The sequence below is a fragment of the Triturus cristatus genome, chromosome 8, assembly GCF_964204655.1.
Source record: "Triturus cristatus chromosome 8, aTriCri1.1, whole genome shotgun sequence".
Classification (NCBI taxonomy): Eukaryota; Metazoa; Chordata; class Amphibia; order Caudata; family Salamandridae; genus Triturus; species Triturus cristatus.
In genome coordinates, this window is record NC_140591.1 from 447701961 (window position 1) to 447717588 (window position 15628).

Consider the following 15628-nt stretch of genomic DNA (forward strand, 5'->3'; position numbering starts at 1 on the left):
TATCCTGCAGCTGCCATGCTTGGGTATCCGTTTGCAAACAAAGACGTTGTGCTGCGGCAAGGTACTGCTATGCATATTCCATTGTGCGGTTTACGTTTAAGAGAGACTGTGGCTGAGGCCACCGCAATGAGAAAGTACCGGTGTGGAAAGTAGGAACGTGAGCTGTGCACACCACACACTAGACCTGCAACATCCACCGAGCAGACTAGGCGGGGCTTAGCCTGTGACCGGTGCACAGAGGATCCTGGAGTGAGGACTTAAGACTTTTTGCCCAAGTAAACATCTCGTCTGAAAACACATGTAACATAACATAACATGTGTATTTGTGAAGCGTACACTCTCCCAGAAGGGTGTCTTGGTGCTGAATAACAGATTTTGATTGTTACCTAACTAAATGGTACTTATTTGCCTCATGTGCCTAATTAATGCTTATGCCAGCATCATCCTGGGGGACAGTGGACATTAGAGATCTAGAATGGGTAGAGGGTCCTGAAAGGGAGTATGGTGCCTCACTGAAGATTTTAATGGAGATTGCAAACTCTGTAATTGTGATTCCTATTGAATTGTGTAGTTTTTTATTTTGCTGTGAGATTGAAATACTTTCTTTTATAAAAAAAGATCAGCACTCGGCTGAGCAATATGTTATAGTGTCTGTTGGTTGACTGTTGTGTTCTAAGCTCTTGTCCCCCAGAGTAAATCTCTTTGAAGCATTTGGGTGCTCGTCCTCGCTACCCTGAGAGTCAAAAGCAGAATGGGTTGTATAAGGCCCAGATTGCAGAGCCATAATATGATAGACCCTAAGACATCTGTGGCAAATTACTTCAACCACCGTGGTTGGAGCCCAGTGGCCCCTGTCGGCCTTGTGCACGCTGACATAATCCATCTCACTGATGCTGGTGTTCTTCTCTATTTGGGTGAATCTCAACAGAAAGTGTTCACGGTGGCCCCAATTCTGCAGCACCTAATTTCCTGTATTCCATTGTGAAGACAGATGTCTCTTCCTAGGCAATAGGAACTGTTCTAGCACAAAGACATTCTGAGACAGAGGCACTAACTACTGGCATTCTTTTCCCAAATCTTGTCCAGCACAGCGAGAAATTATACGATGATCAGAAATTAATGGCGATGGATGAAGCTTTCCTTCGATGGAAGACCTTGTGATTCCTAAAATGACAAGCATTTGCAATGCAATAGGTCTCGCATTATAAAAGTGTGACCAGTTGGCATTGCTAATAATAATGCAACACTAGCTATTGGCATTCTAAATGATAAGGGCATTTATTTATGTGTTTGTTTTATAAAATAGATAAAAAAGGCATTGTCATGAACAATGCCAATAGCTTAAACTTTTGCAAATGCGAGACCTATTGCATTGCAAATGCTTGTTTCAGTACTGCAGGCTTTTTAAAAGTTTTAGTCACTACTCAAAATGAATTCCATTTTATCAGCGTTGCCAGTGCTCCTTTATGTTTAATGCCATAAATGAAACACAATCTTCTAAGCAGATTGCTAAATAGCATCTCCAGCCCCGATTACAGTGTCTCACTTCATGCTGGACAGTGGGCACCCTGTTTTCATGCAGCGCAAAGACGGAGTGAACTAATGCACAGACTGAGGTCTGTCAGTCTCTGAGGCTCAAAGCATTCCTTGCAACAGTCCGCTGTGTCAAGGTATTGCCATGTGTACAGCACACACTCTGCAACAGCAAGTGGTTTCAAAGTTGGGGGTGACTTCCCAAACTTTCCCGAGGTGTTCATCGTGTTTGGTGACATTGTATTTATGCTCACAGCCCAAAAATTGGGCGCGTGTGTGTTTGGGCGCGCCTGTGTTTGGGCATGTGTGTGGTTGGGCGCATGTGTGGTTGGGCGTGTGTGTGGTTGGGCGCGTGTGTGGTTGGGCGTGTGTGTGGTTGGGCGCCTGTGTGGTTGGGCATGTGTGTGTGGTTGGGCACGTGTGTGTGGTTGGGCACTTGTGTGTGGTTGAGTGTGTGTGTGGTTGAGTGAGTGAGTGTGTGTGTGTGTGTGTGTGGAATGTGTGTGTGTGTGTGTGTGTGTGTGTGTATATGTGTGTTTGTGTTACTAGTATCCTTGTGGGGACTTGGATGTGATAACACACTCACGCTGTGGGGACTTGATTGCACTGTGGGGACCTGAACCCAAGTCCCCACAAGGGAATGTCTTCTAAATGATAAAAAAAAATGACTCCAGGAACATCTGTGTGGATTTTTGCAACTTTTAAAATAATTGCCTTGTGGGGACCTGTGTTTCATGAAGTGTTTACATTTTTGCTCAGCTCTGCCCCTGTGGATAGGAGGCGGTACTGCAGTCTTAAACACACTTTGCATTTAAACACACTTTCCTCACCAGAAACAGAAACTAGCAGCAGAAAGGACAGACATACCAAAGTAAAAGCTGCATAACCCTGTGTTTTTCCAAATATTTTCCATTCAAATTACCCTTTTCTCTATTGATTTTAAACTTTTTGGGTCTATAAATTATTAGTGGCCTTCTATAGATTGCTAAAAGCAATTTGGGCCACTAATGCCATTTGATACCTATCTGCAAATAAACAATGATGGTGCAATAAGCCTTATGGCATCAATGCCTATTGTTGCATTTCAATGCTTATATCAGAAATTCAGGATCTGTATATTACTTTGCCTTTGTTTAAATATCAATTTGCACCATGAATGTTCTTTTAGATGAATGAGTTACTAGCATTGTATTGCAATAAGGGTAACATTCTCACGCAGTGAACTGAAGCAATGGGGATGTTTATTTTTAACAGAAAAGGCATGTTCTTATAATTACAGTGAACGTCTTAAAAGATATATGCAAATATTGCCATAATATGTTAGTGCATTTAAAACATTTGAACTGCTTAATTCAAAATTGGTTCCTAAAGCTTACCAAATTAAAACAGTTTGTTGACATTCCCAAGGGTGGATGAAGAACAATCATAACAAGCACTGGCAAAGCCAATAGGTCTTGCCGATGGAAGAGCTATTGGGTTTGCCAATGTGTTTTAGACATCTTGTACACCAGCGTGACTGCTGTTTAGCATGGCTAAACATTAGTGGCGTGGAGTGTCCTAGAGTGGAGTGGAATACAGTGAAGTAAAGGGTGGTGGAGTGTTGTGGAGTGGATTAGAGCAGAGTGGAGCGGAGAGGATTAGAGCAGAGTGTTGTAGAGTGGATTGGAGCAGAGTGGATTAGAGCAGAGTGAAGCGTAGTGGATTAGAGCAGGGTGGAGCAGAGTGGATTAGAGCAGAGTGGAGTAGAGTGGATTAGAGCAGAGTGGTGGAGAGGGGATTAGAGCAGAGTGTTGTAGAGTGGATTAGAGGAGAGTGGAGTAGAGTGGATTAGAGCAGAGGGGTGCAGAGGGGATTAGAGCAGAGGGGTGGAGAGGGGATTAGAGCAGAGGGGCGGAGAGTGGATTAGAGTAGAGTGGATTAGAGCAGAGTGGATTAGAGCAGAGTGTTGTAGAGTGGATTGGTGCAGAGTGGAGCAGAGTAGAGTGGAGCAGAGTGGATTAGAGCAGAGTGGAGCAGAGTGGATTAGAGCAGAGTGGAGTAGAGTGGATTAGAGCAGAGTGGTGGAGAGGGGATTAGAGCAGAGTGGTGGAGAGTGGATTAGAGCAGAGTGGTGGAGAGGGGATTGGAGCAGAGTGGTGGAGAGGGGATATGAGAAGGGGGGTGGAGAGTGGATTAGAGAAGAGGGGTGGAGAGTGGATTAGAGCAGAGGGGTGGAGAGGGGATTAGATCAGAGGGGTAGAGAGGGTATTAGAGCAGAGGGGTGGAGAAGAGATTAGGTTAGAGGGGTAGAGAGGGGTTTAGAGCAGAGGGGTGGAGAAGAGATTAGATCAGAGGGGTGGAGAGTGGATTAGAGCAGAGTGGATTAGAGCAGAGTGGATTAGAGCAGAGTGGATTAGAGCAGATTGGTGGAGAGTGGATTAGAGCAGATTGGTGGAGAGTGGATTAGAGCAGAGGGGTGAAGAGCGGATTAGAGCAGAGGGGTGGAGAGTGGTAGGGTGGAGAGTGGATTAGAGCAGAGGGGTGGAGAGTGGATTAGTGCAGAGGGGTGTAGAGTGGAATGAGTGGTGTGGAGAGTGGTGGGGTGGAGAGTGGAATGAGTGGGGTGGAGAGTGGAGTGAATGGGGTGGAGAGTGGTGGGGTGGAGAGTGGAATGAGTGGGGTGGAGAGTGGTGGGGTGGAGAGTGGAATGGGTGAAGTGGAGAGTGGTGGGGTGGAGAGTGGTGGAATGGCATAGAGTAAAGTGGCATGAAGTGGCATAGAGGGAGATACGCAGAGTGGAGAAGCGTGCCATACAGTGTTGTACAGTGGGGGATGAGGAATGCAGTATCATAGAGTGGAGGGGTATAGAGTGGAGTGTAATAAAGTGGAGTGTTGTAGAGTGGCGGGGCATAGGACCAGATGTATTAAAGCATTTTGCATTCACCAATGGTGTGAATCGCAAAATTTTGCAGTTTGCAAATCCCTGATGCATATGCAAGAAGCCTTTCCTAAATGCAAACTGAATTTAGGAATTGCTAATTACCATCAACTTCAAGTTGATGATAACCATGTAGGAATTTAGAAAAATGCATTATTCAAAGTGCCATGCTGCGCGCACACGCCCTTAGAGCATGTGTGCGCTTTACATGTGCACAATTTGAATTTTGAGGGTGCTTCAGGGGGGCTCATGCCCCTGGGCACACTTGGCATTGCATTCACTAATTTGCGATTACCAATTAAGTAATCGCAAATTCGCAAATGCAAAGCCATCCTCAACTATGGACCTTTTGGCCCATAGGAACAAATGGAGTCATACTACCTAATAGCGATTCAGTATTTACCTGATCACTATTAGGTAATATTAAGAAATCGCTAAATATTTTGCGATTCCTACGTACATACCATTTTGCAATTACCAAATCGCGAATCGGTACAAATCTGGCATAGAGTGAAGTAAAGTGGTGTGGTAAAAAGTGAAGTGGAGTGTCTTAGAGTGTCGTGTCGTGGGGTGTCGTGGAGTGTCGTGGAGTGGAATGTCATGTCATGGAACTGCTTAATTCAAAATTGGTTCCTAAAGCTTACCAAATTAAAACAGTTTGTTGACATTCCCAAGAGTGGATGAAGAACAATCATAACAAGCACTGGCAAAGCCAATAGGTCTCGCCGATGCAAGAGCTATTGGGTTTGCCAATGTGTTTTAGACATCTTGTACACCAGCGTGACTGCTGTTTAGCATGGCTAAACATTAGTGGCGTGGAGTGTCCTAGAGTGGAGTGGAATACAGTGAAGTAAAGGGTGGTGGAGTGGAGTGGAGTTTTGTGGAGGAGTGGAGTGGATTAGAGCAGAGTGTTGTGGAGTGGATTAGAGCAGAGTGTTGTAGAGTGGATTAGAGCAGGGTGGATTAGAGCAGAGTGTTGTAGAGTGGATTAGAGCAGAGTGGAGCGTAGTGGATTAGAGCAGAGTGTTGGCATGGAATGTCATGGCATGTCTTGGAATGTCATGTCTTGGAATGGAATGTCATGTCTTGGAATGGAATGTCATGTCTTGGAATGGAATGTCAGGAATGTCATGTCTTGGAATGGAATGTCAGAGGAAAGTCATGTCTTGGAATGGAATGTCAGGAATGTCATGTCTTGGAATGGAATGTCAGGAATGTCATGTCTTGGAATGTCATGTCTTGGAATGGAATGGAATGTCATGTCTTGGAATGGAATGTCCTGTCTTGGAATGGAATGTCCTGTCTTGGAAAGGAATGTCATGTCTTGGAAAGGAATGTCAGGAATGTCATGTCATGGAATGTCAGGAATGTCATGAAATGGAATGTCATGGAATGGAATGTCAGGAATGTCATGGAATGGAATGTCAGGAATGTCATGTCTTGGAATGGAATGTCATGTCTTAGAATGGAATGTCAGGAATGTCATGTCTTGGAATGGAATATCAGGAATGTCATGTCTTGGAATGGAATGGAATGTCATGTCTTGGAATGGAATGCCATGTCTTGGAACGGAATGTCATGTCTTGGAATGGAATCTCAGGAATGTCATGTCTTTGAATGGAATCTCAGGAATGTCATGTCTTGGAATGGAATCACAGGAATGTCATGTCTTGGAATGGAATGTCAGGAATGTCATGTCTTGGAATAGAATGTCATGTCTTGGAACGGAATGTCTGGAATATCATGTCTCTGAATGGAATGTCAGGAATGTCATGTCTTGGAATGGAATGTCAGGAATGTCATGTCTTGGAATGGAATGCCATGTCTTGGAAAGGAATGCCATGTCTTGAAATGGAATGTCATGTCTTGGAATGGAATGTCAGGAATGTCGTGTCTTGGAATGGAATGCCATGTCTTGGAATGGAATGCCATGTCTTGGAATGGAATGTCATGTCTTGGAATGGAATGTCATGTCTTGGAATGGAATGGAATTTCATGTCTTGGAATGGAATGTCAGGAATGTCATGTCAGGAATGTCATGTCATATCTTAGAATGGAATGTCAAGAAAGTCATGTCTTGGAATGTCAGGAATGTCATGTCTTGGAATGGAATGTCAGGAATGTCATGTCTTGGAATGAAATGTCATGTCTTGGAATGGAATGTCATGTCCTGGAATGGAATGTCATGTCATGGAATGGAATGATATGTCATGGAATGTCATGGAATGGAATGTCAGGAATGTCATGTCATGGAATTGAATGTAAGGAATGTCATGTCTTGGAATGAAATGTCAGGAATGTCATGTCTTGGAATGGAATGTCATGTCTTGGAATGGAATGTCAGGAATGTCATGTCAGGAATGTCATGTCATATCTTAGAATGGAATGTCAGGAAAGTCATGTCTTGGAATGTCAGGAATGTCATGTCTTGGAATGGAATGTGAGGAATGTCATGTCTTGGAATGGAATGTCATGTCTTGGAATGAAATGTCATGTCTTGGAATGGAATGTCAGGAATGTCATGTCTTGGAATGGAATGTCATGTCTTGGAATGGAATGTCATGTCTTGGAATGAAATGTCATGTCTTGGAATGAAATGTCATGTCTTGGAATGGAATGTCATGTCTTGGAATGGAATGTCAGGAATGTCATGTCTTGGAATGGAATGTCATGTCTTGGAATGGAATGTCATGTCTTGGAATGAAATGTCATGTCTTGGAATGAAATGTCATGTCATGGAATGGAATGTCAGGAATGTCATGGAATGGAATGGAATGTCAGGAATGTCATGTCATGGAATGTAAGGAATGTCATGTCTTGGAATGAAATATAAGGAATGCCATGTCTTGGAATGGAATGTCAAGAATGTCATGTCTTGGAATGGAATGTCAGGAATGTCATGTCTTGGAATGGAATGTCAGGTCTTGGAATGGAATGCCATGACTTGGAATGGAATGTCAGGAATGTCATGTCTTGGAATGAATGTCATGTCTTGGAATGGAATGTCAGGAATGTCATGTCTTGGAATGGAATGTCAGATATCATGTCTTGGAATGGAATGTCAGGAATGTCATGACTTGGAATGGAATGTCAGGAATGTCATGTCTTGGAATGGAATATCAGGAATGTCATGTCTTGGAATGTCAGGAATGTCATGTCTTAGAATGGAATGTCATGTCTTGGAATGGAATGTCATGTCTTGGAATAGAATGTCTTGGAATTGAATGTCAGGAATGTCTTGTCTTGGAATGGAATGTCAGGAATGTCTTGTCTTGGAATGGAATGTCAGGAATGTCATGTCTTGGAATGGAATGTCAGGAATGTTATGTCTTGGAAAGGAATGTCAGGAATGTCATGTTTTGGAATGGAATGTCATGTCTTGGAATGGAATCTAAGAAATGTAATGTCTTGGAATGTCATGTCTTGGAATGGAATGTCAGGAATGTCATGTCTTGGAATGGAATGTCAGGAATGTCATGTCATGTCTTGGAATGGAATGTCAGGAATGTCATGTCATGTCTTGGAATGGAATGTCAGGAATGTCATGTCTTGGAATGGAATGTCAGGAATGTCATGTCTTGGAATGGAATGTCATGTCTTGGAATGGAATGTCAGGAATGTCATGTCTTGGAATGTTATGTCTTGGAATGGAATGTCATGTCTTGGAATGGAATGTCAGGAATGTCATGTCTTGGAATGTTATGTCTTGGAATGGAATGTCATGTCTTGGAATGTCAGGAATGTCATGTCTTAGAATGGAATGTCATGTCTTGGAATGGAATGTCAGGAATGTCATGTCTTGGAATGGAATGTCAGGAATGTCATGTCTTGGAATGGAATGTCAGGAATGTCATGTCTTGGAATGGAATGGAATGTCATGTCTTGGAATGGAATATAATGTCTTGGAATAGAATGTCAGGAATGTCATGACTTGGAATGGAATGTCAGGAATGTCATGTCTTGGAATGGAATGTCAGGTCTTGGAATGGAATGTCAGGAATGTCATGTCATGGAATGGAATGTCTTGGAATAGAATGTCAGGAATGTCATGTCTTGGAATGGAATGTCATGTCTTGGAATGGAATGGAATGTCTTAGAATGGAATGTCTTGGAATGGAATGTCATGTCTTGGAATGGAATGTCATGTCTTAGAATGGAATGTCAGGAATGTCATGTCTTGGAATGGAATGTCATGGTTTGGAATGGAATGTCAGGAATGTCATGTCTTGGAATAGAATGTCAGGAATGTCATGTCTTTTAATGGAATGTCAGGAATATCAGGAATGTCATGTCTTTTAATGGAATGTCAGGAATGTCCTGTCTTTTAATGGAATGTCAGGAATGTCATGTCTTTTAATGGAATGTCAGGAATGTCATGTCTTTTAATGGAATGTCAGGAATGTCATGTCTTTTAATGGAATGTCAGTCATGTCTTGGAATGTCATGTCTTTTAATGGAATGTCAGGAATGTCATGTCTTTAATGGAATGTCAGGAATGTCAGTCATGTCATGGAATGTCAGGAATGTCAGTCATGTCATGGAATGTCAGGAATGTCATGTCTTTTAATGGAATGTCAGGAATGTCATGTCTTTTAATGGAATGTCAGAAATGTCAGTCATGTCAAGGAATGTCATGTCTTTTGATGGAATATCAAGAATGTCATGTCTTTTGATGGAATGTCTGGAATGTCATGTCTTTTAATGGAATGTCAGGAATGTCATGTCATGTCTTTTAATGGAATGTCAGGAATGTCATGTCTTTTAATGGAATGTCAGTCATGTCATGGAATGTCAGGAATGTCATGTCTTTTAATGGAATGTCAGGAATGTCATGTCTTTAATGGAATGTCAGGAATGTCAGTCATGTCATGGAATGTCAGGAATGTCATGTCTTTTAATGGAATATCAGGAATGTCATGTCTTTAATGGAATGTCAGGAATGTCAGTCATGACTGGAATGTCATTTTTTTTAATGGAATGTTAGGAATGTCATGTCTTTTGATGGAATATCAGGAATGTCATGAACGTCATGTCTTTTAATAGAATGTCATGTCTTTTAATGGAATGTCAGGAATGTCATGTCTTTTAATGGAATGTCAGGAATGTCATGGAATGTCAGAAATGTCATGTCTTTTAATGGAATGTCAGGAATGTCATGTCTTTTAATGGAATGTCAAGAATGTCATGTCTTTTAATGGAATGTCAGGAATGTCAGTCATGTCATGGAATGTCAGGAATGTCATGTCTTTTAATGGAATGTCTGGAATGTCATGTCTTTAATGGAATGGCATGTCTTTTAATGGAATGTCAGGAATGTCATGTCTTTTGATGGAATGTCATGTCTTTTGATAGAATGTCAGGAATGTCATGTCTTTTAATGGAATGTCAGGAATGTCAGGAATGTCATGTCTTGGAATGGAATGTCAGGAATGTTATGTCTTGGAAAGGAATGTCAGGAATGTCATGTTTTGGAATGGAATGTCATGTCTTGGAATGGAATCTAAGAAATGTAATGTCTTGGAATGTCATGTCTTGGAATGGAATGTCAGGAATGTCATGTCTTGGAATGGAATGTCAGGAATGTCATGTCATGTCTTGGAATGGAATCTCAGGAATGTCATGTCATGTCTTGGAATGGAATGTCAGGAATGTCATGTCTTGGAATGGAACGTCAGGAATGTCATGTCTTGGAATGGAATGTCATGTCTTGGAATGGAATGTCAGGAATGTCATGTCTTGGAATGTTATGTCTTGGAATGGAATGTCATGTCTTGGAATGGAATGTCAGGAATGTCATGTCTTGGAATGTTATGTCTTGGAATGGAATGTCATGTCTTGGAATGTCAGGAATGTCATGTCTTGGAATGTCAGGAATGTCATGTCTTAGAATGGAATGTCATGGAATGTCAGGAATGTCATGTCTTGGAATGGAATGTCAGGAATGTCATGTCTTGGAATGGAATGTCAGGAATGTCATGTCTTGGAATGGAATGGAATGTCTTGGAATAGAATGTCAGGAATGTCATGTCTTGGAATGGAATGTCAGGAATGTCATGTCTTGGAATGGAATGTCAGGTCTTGGAATGGAATGTCAGGAATGTCATGTCATGGAATGGAATGTCTTGGAATAGAATGTCAGGAATGTCATGTCTTGGAATGGAATGTCATGTCTTGGAATGGAATGTCATGTCTTGGAATGGAATGTCTTGGAATGGAATGTCATGTCTTGGAATGGAATGTCATGTCTTGGAATGGAATGTCAGGAATGTCATGTCTTGGAATGGAATGTCATGGTTTGGAATGGAATGTCAGGAATGTCATGTCTTTTAATGGAATGCCAGGAATATCAGGAATGTCATGTCTTTTAATGGAATGTCTGGAATGTCATGTCTTTTAATGGAATGTCAGGAATGTCATGTCTTTTAATGGAATGTCAGTCATGTCTTGGAATGTCATGTCTTTTAATGGAATGTCAGGAATGTCATGTCTTTAATGGAATGTCAGGAATGTCAGTCATGTCATGGAATGTCAGGAATGTCAGTCATGTCATGGAATGTCAGGAATGTCATGTCTTTTAATGGAATATCAGGAATGTCATGTCTTTTAATGGAATGTCAGGAATGTCATGTCTTTTAATGGAATGTCAGGAATGTCATGTCTTTTAATGGAATGTCAGAAATGTCAGTCATGTCATGGAATGTCATGTCTTTTAATGGAATGTCAGGAATGTCATGTCTTTTGATGGAATATCAAGAATGTCATGTCTTTTGATGGAATGTCTGGAATGTCATGTCTTTTAATGGAATGTCAGGAATGTCATGTCATGTCTTTTAATGGAATGTCAAGAATGTCATGTCTTTTAATGGAATGTCAGGAATGTCAGTCATGTCATGGAATGTCAGGAATGTCATGTCTTTTAATGGAATGTCAGGAATGTCATGTATTTTAATGGAATATCAGGAATGTCATGGAATGTCAGGAATGTCATGTCTTTTGATGGAATGTCAGGAATGTCATGTCTTTTAATGGAATGTCAGGAATGTCATGTCTTTTGATGGAATATCAGGTATGTCATGTCTTTTAATGGAATGTCAGGAATGTCATGTCTTTTAATGGAATGTCAGGAATGTCATGTCTTTAATGGAATGTCAGGAATGTCAGTCATGTCATGGAATGTCAGGAATGTCATGTCTTTTAATGGAATATCAGGAATGTCATGTCTTTAATGGAATGTCAGGAATGTCAGTCATGACTGGAATGTCATTTTTTTTAATGGAATGTTAGGAATGTCATGTCTTTTGATGGAATATCAGGAATGTCATGAACGTCATGTCTTTTAATGGAATGTCATGTCTTTTAATGGAATGTCAGGAATGTCATGTCTTTTAATGGAATGTCAGGAATGTCATGGAATGTCAGAAATGTCATGTCTTTTAATGGAATGTCAGGAATGTCATGTCTTTTAATGGAATGTCAAGAATGTCATGTCTTTTAATGGAATGTCAGGAATGTCAGTCATGTCATGGAATGTCAGGAATGTCATGTCTTTTAATGGAATGTCTGGAATGTCATGTCTTTAATGGAATGTCATGTCTTTTAATGGAATGTCAGGAATGTCATGTCTTTTGATGGAATGTCATGTCTTTTGATAGAATGTCAGGAATGTCATGTCTTTTAATGGATTGTCAGGAATGTCAGGAATGTCATGTCTTTTGATGGAATATCAGAAATGTCATGAATGTCATGTCTTTTAATGGAATGTCATGTCTTTTAATGGAATGTCAGGAATGTCATGTCTTTTAATGGAATGTCAGGAATGTCATGGAATGTCAGGAATGTCATGTCTTTTAATGGAATGTCAGGAATGTCATGTCTTTTAATGGAATGTCAAGAATGTCATGTCTTTTAATGGAATGTCAGGAATGTCAGTCATGTCATGGAATGTCAGGAATGTCATGTCTTTTAATGGAATATCTGGAATGTCATGTCTTTAATGGAATGTCATGACTTTTAATGGAATGTCAGGAATGTCATGTCTTTTAATGGAATGTCAGGAATGTCAGTCATGTCATGGAATGTCAGGAATGTCATGTCTTTTAATGGAATGTCAGGAATGTCATGTCTTTTAATGAAATGTCTGGAATGTCATGTCTTTTAATGGAATGTCAGGAATGTCATGGAATGTCAGGAATGTCATGTCTTTTGATGGAATGCCAGGAATGTCATGTCTTTTGATGGAATGTCAGAAATGTCATGTCTTTTAATGGAATGTCATGTCTTTTAATGGAATGTCAGGAATGTCATGTCTTTTAATGGAATGTCTGGAATTTCATGTCTTTAATGGAATGTCATGTCTTTTAATGGAATGTCAGGAATGTCATGTCTTTTAATGGAATGTCAGGAATGTCAGTCAAGTCATGGAATGTCATATCTTTTAATGGAATGTCAGGAATGTCAGTCATGTCATGGAATGTAAGGAATATCATATATTTTAATGGAATGTCAGGAATGTCATGTCTTTTGATGGAATATCAGGAATGTCATGTCTTTTGATGGAATGTCAGGAATGTCATGTCTTTTAATGGAATGTCTGGAATGTCAGTCATGTCATGGAATGTCAGGAATGTCATGTCTTTTAATGGAATGTCAGGAATGTCATGTCTTTAGTGGAATGTCAGGAATGTCAGTCATGTCATGGAATGTCTGAAGTGTCATGTCTTTTAATGGAATGTCATGGAATGTCATGTCTTTTAATGGAATATCAGGAATGTCATGTCTTTTAATGGAATGTCAGGAATGTCATGTCGTTTAATGGAATGTCTGGAATGTCAGGAATGTCATGTCTTTTAATGGAATGTCAGGAATCTCAGTCATGGAATGTCAGGAATTTCATGTCTTTTAATGGAATATCTGAAATGTCATGTCTTTTAATGGAATGTCTGGAATGTCATGTCTTTTAATGGAATGTCAGGAATGGCATGTCTTTTAATGGAATGTCTGTAATGTCATCTTTTAATGGAATGTCAGGAATGTCAGTCATGTCATGGAATGTCAGGAATGTCATGTCTTTTAATGGAATGTCAGGAATGTCATGTCTTTAATGGAATGTCATTCATGTCATGGAATGTCAGGAATGTCATGTCTTTTAATGGAATGTCAGGAATGGCATGTCTTTTAATGGAATGTCAGGAATGTCATGTCTTTAATGGAATGTCAGGAATGTCAGTCATGTCATGGAAGGTCAGGAATGTCATGTCTTTTAATGGAATGTCAGGAATGGCATGTCTTTTGATGGAATATCAGGAATGTCATTTCTTTTGATGGAATGTCAGGAATGTCAGGAATGTCATGTCTTTTAATGGAATGTCAGGAATGTCAGGAATGTCATGTCTTTTAATGGAATATCAGTCATGTCATGGAATGTCAGGAATGTCATGTCTTTTAATGGAATGCCAGGAATGTCATGTCTTTTAATGGAATGCCAGGAATGTCATGTCTTTTGATGGAATGTCAAGAATGTCATGTCTTTTAATGGAATGTCATGGAATGTCATGTCTTTTAATGGAATGTCAGGAATGTCATGTCTTTTAATGGAATGTCAGGAATGTCATGGAATGTCAGGAATGTCATGTCTTTTAATGGAATGTGAGGAATGTCATGTCTTTTAATGAAATGTCAGGAATGTCAGCCATGTCATGGAATGTCAGGAATGTCATGTCTTTTAATGGAATGTCAGGAATGTCATGTTATTAATGGAATGTCAGGAATGTCAGTCATGTCATGGAATGTCATGAATGTCATGTCTTTTAATGGAATGTCAGGAATGTCATATCTTTTAATGGAATATCAGGAATGTCATGTCGTTTAATGGAATGTCTGGAATGTCATGTCGTTTAATGGAATGTCATGGAATGTCATGTCTTTTAATTGAATGTCAGGAATGTCATGTCTTTTGATGGAATGTCAGGAATGTCATGTCTTTTAATGGAATGTCAGGAATGTCATGGAATGTCAGGAATGTCATGTCTTAATGGAATGTCAGTAATGTCATGTCTTTTGATGGAATGTCAGGAATGTCATGTCTTTTAATGAAATGTCAGGAATGTCATGTCGTTTAATGGAATGTCAGGAATGTCATGTCTTTTAATTGAATGTCAGGAATGTCAGTCATGTCATGGAATGTCAGGAATGTCATGTCTTTTAATGGAATGTCAGGAATGTCATGTCTTTTAATGGAATGTCAGGAATGTCATGGAATGTCAGGAATGTCAGGAATATCATGTCTTTTAATGGAATGTCAGGAATGTCATGTCTTTTAATGGAATGTCAGGAATGTCAGTCATGTCATGGAATGTCAGGAATGTCATGTCTTTTAATGGAATGTCAGGAATGTCAGTCATGTCATGGAATGTCAGGAATGTCATGTCTTTTAATGGAATGTCAGGAATGTCATGTCTTTTAATGGAATGTCTGGAATGTCATGTCTTTTAATGGAATGTCAGGAATGTCATGGAATGTCAGGAATGTCATGGAATGTCATGTCTTTTAATGGAATGTCAAGAATGTCATGTCTTTTGATGGAATGTCAGGAATGTCATGTCTTTTAATGAAATGACAGGAATGTCATGTCATTTAATGGAATGTCAGGAATGTCATGTCTTTTAATGGAATGTCAGGAATGTCATGTCTTTTAATGGAATGTCAGGAATGTCAGTCATGTCATGGAATGTCAGGAATGTCATGTCTTTTAATGGAATGTCAGAAATGTCATGTCTTTTGATGGAATATCAGGAATGTCATGTCTTTTGATGGAATGTCAGGAATGTCATGTCTTTTAATGGAATGTTTGGAATGTCATGTCTTTTAATGAAATATCTGGAATGTCATGTCTTTTAATGGAATGTCAGGAATGTCATGTCTTTTAATGGAATGTCAGGAATGTCATGGAATCTCAGGAATGTCATATCTTTTAATGGAATGTCAGGAATGTCATGTCTTTTAATGGAATGTCAGGAATGTCAGGAATGTCATGTCTTTTAATGGAATATCAGGAATGTCATGTCTTTTAATGGAATGTCAGGAATGTCTTGGAATGTCAGGAATGTCATGTCTTTTAATGGAATGTCAGGAATGTCATGTCTTTTAATGGAATGTCAGGAATGTCATGGAATGTCAGGA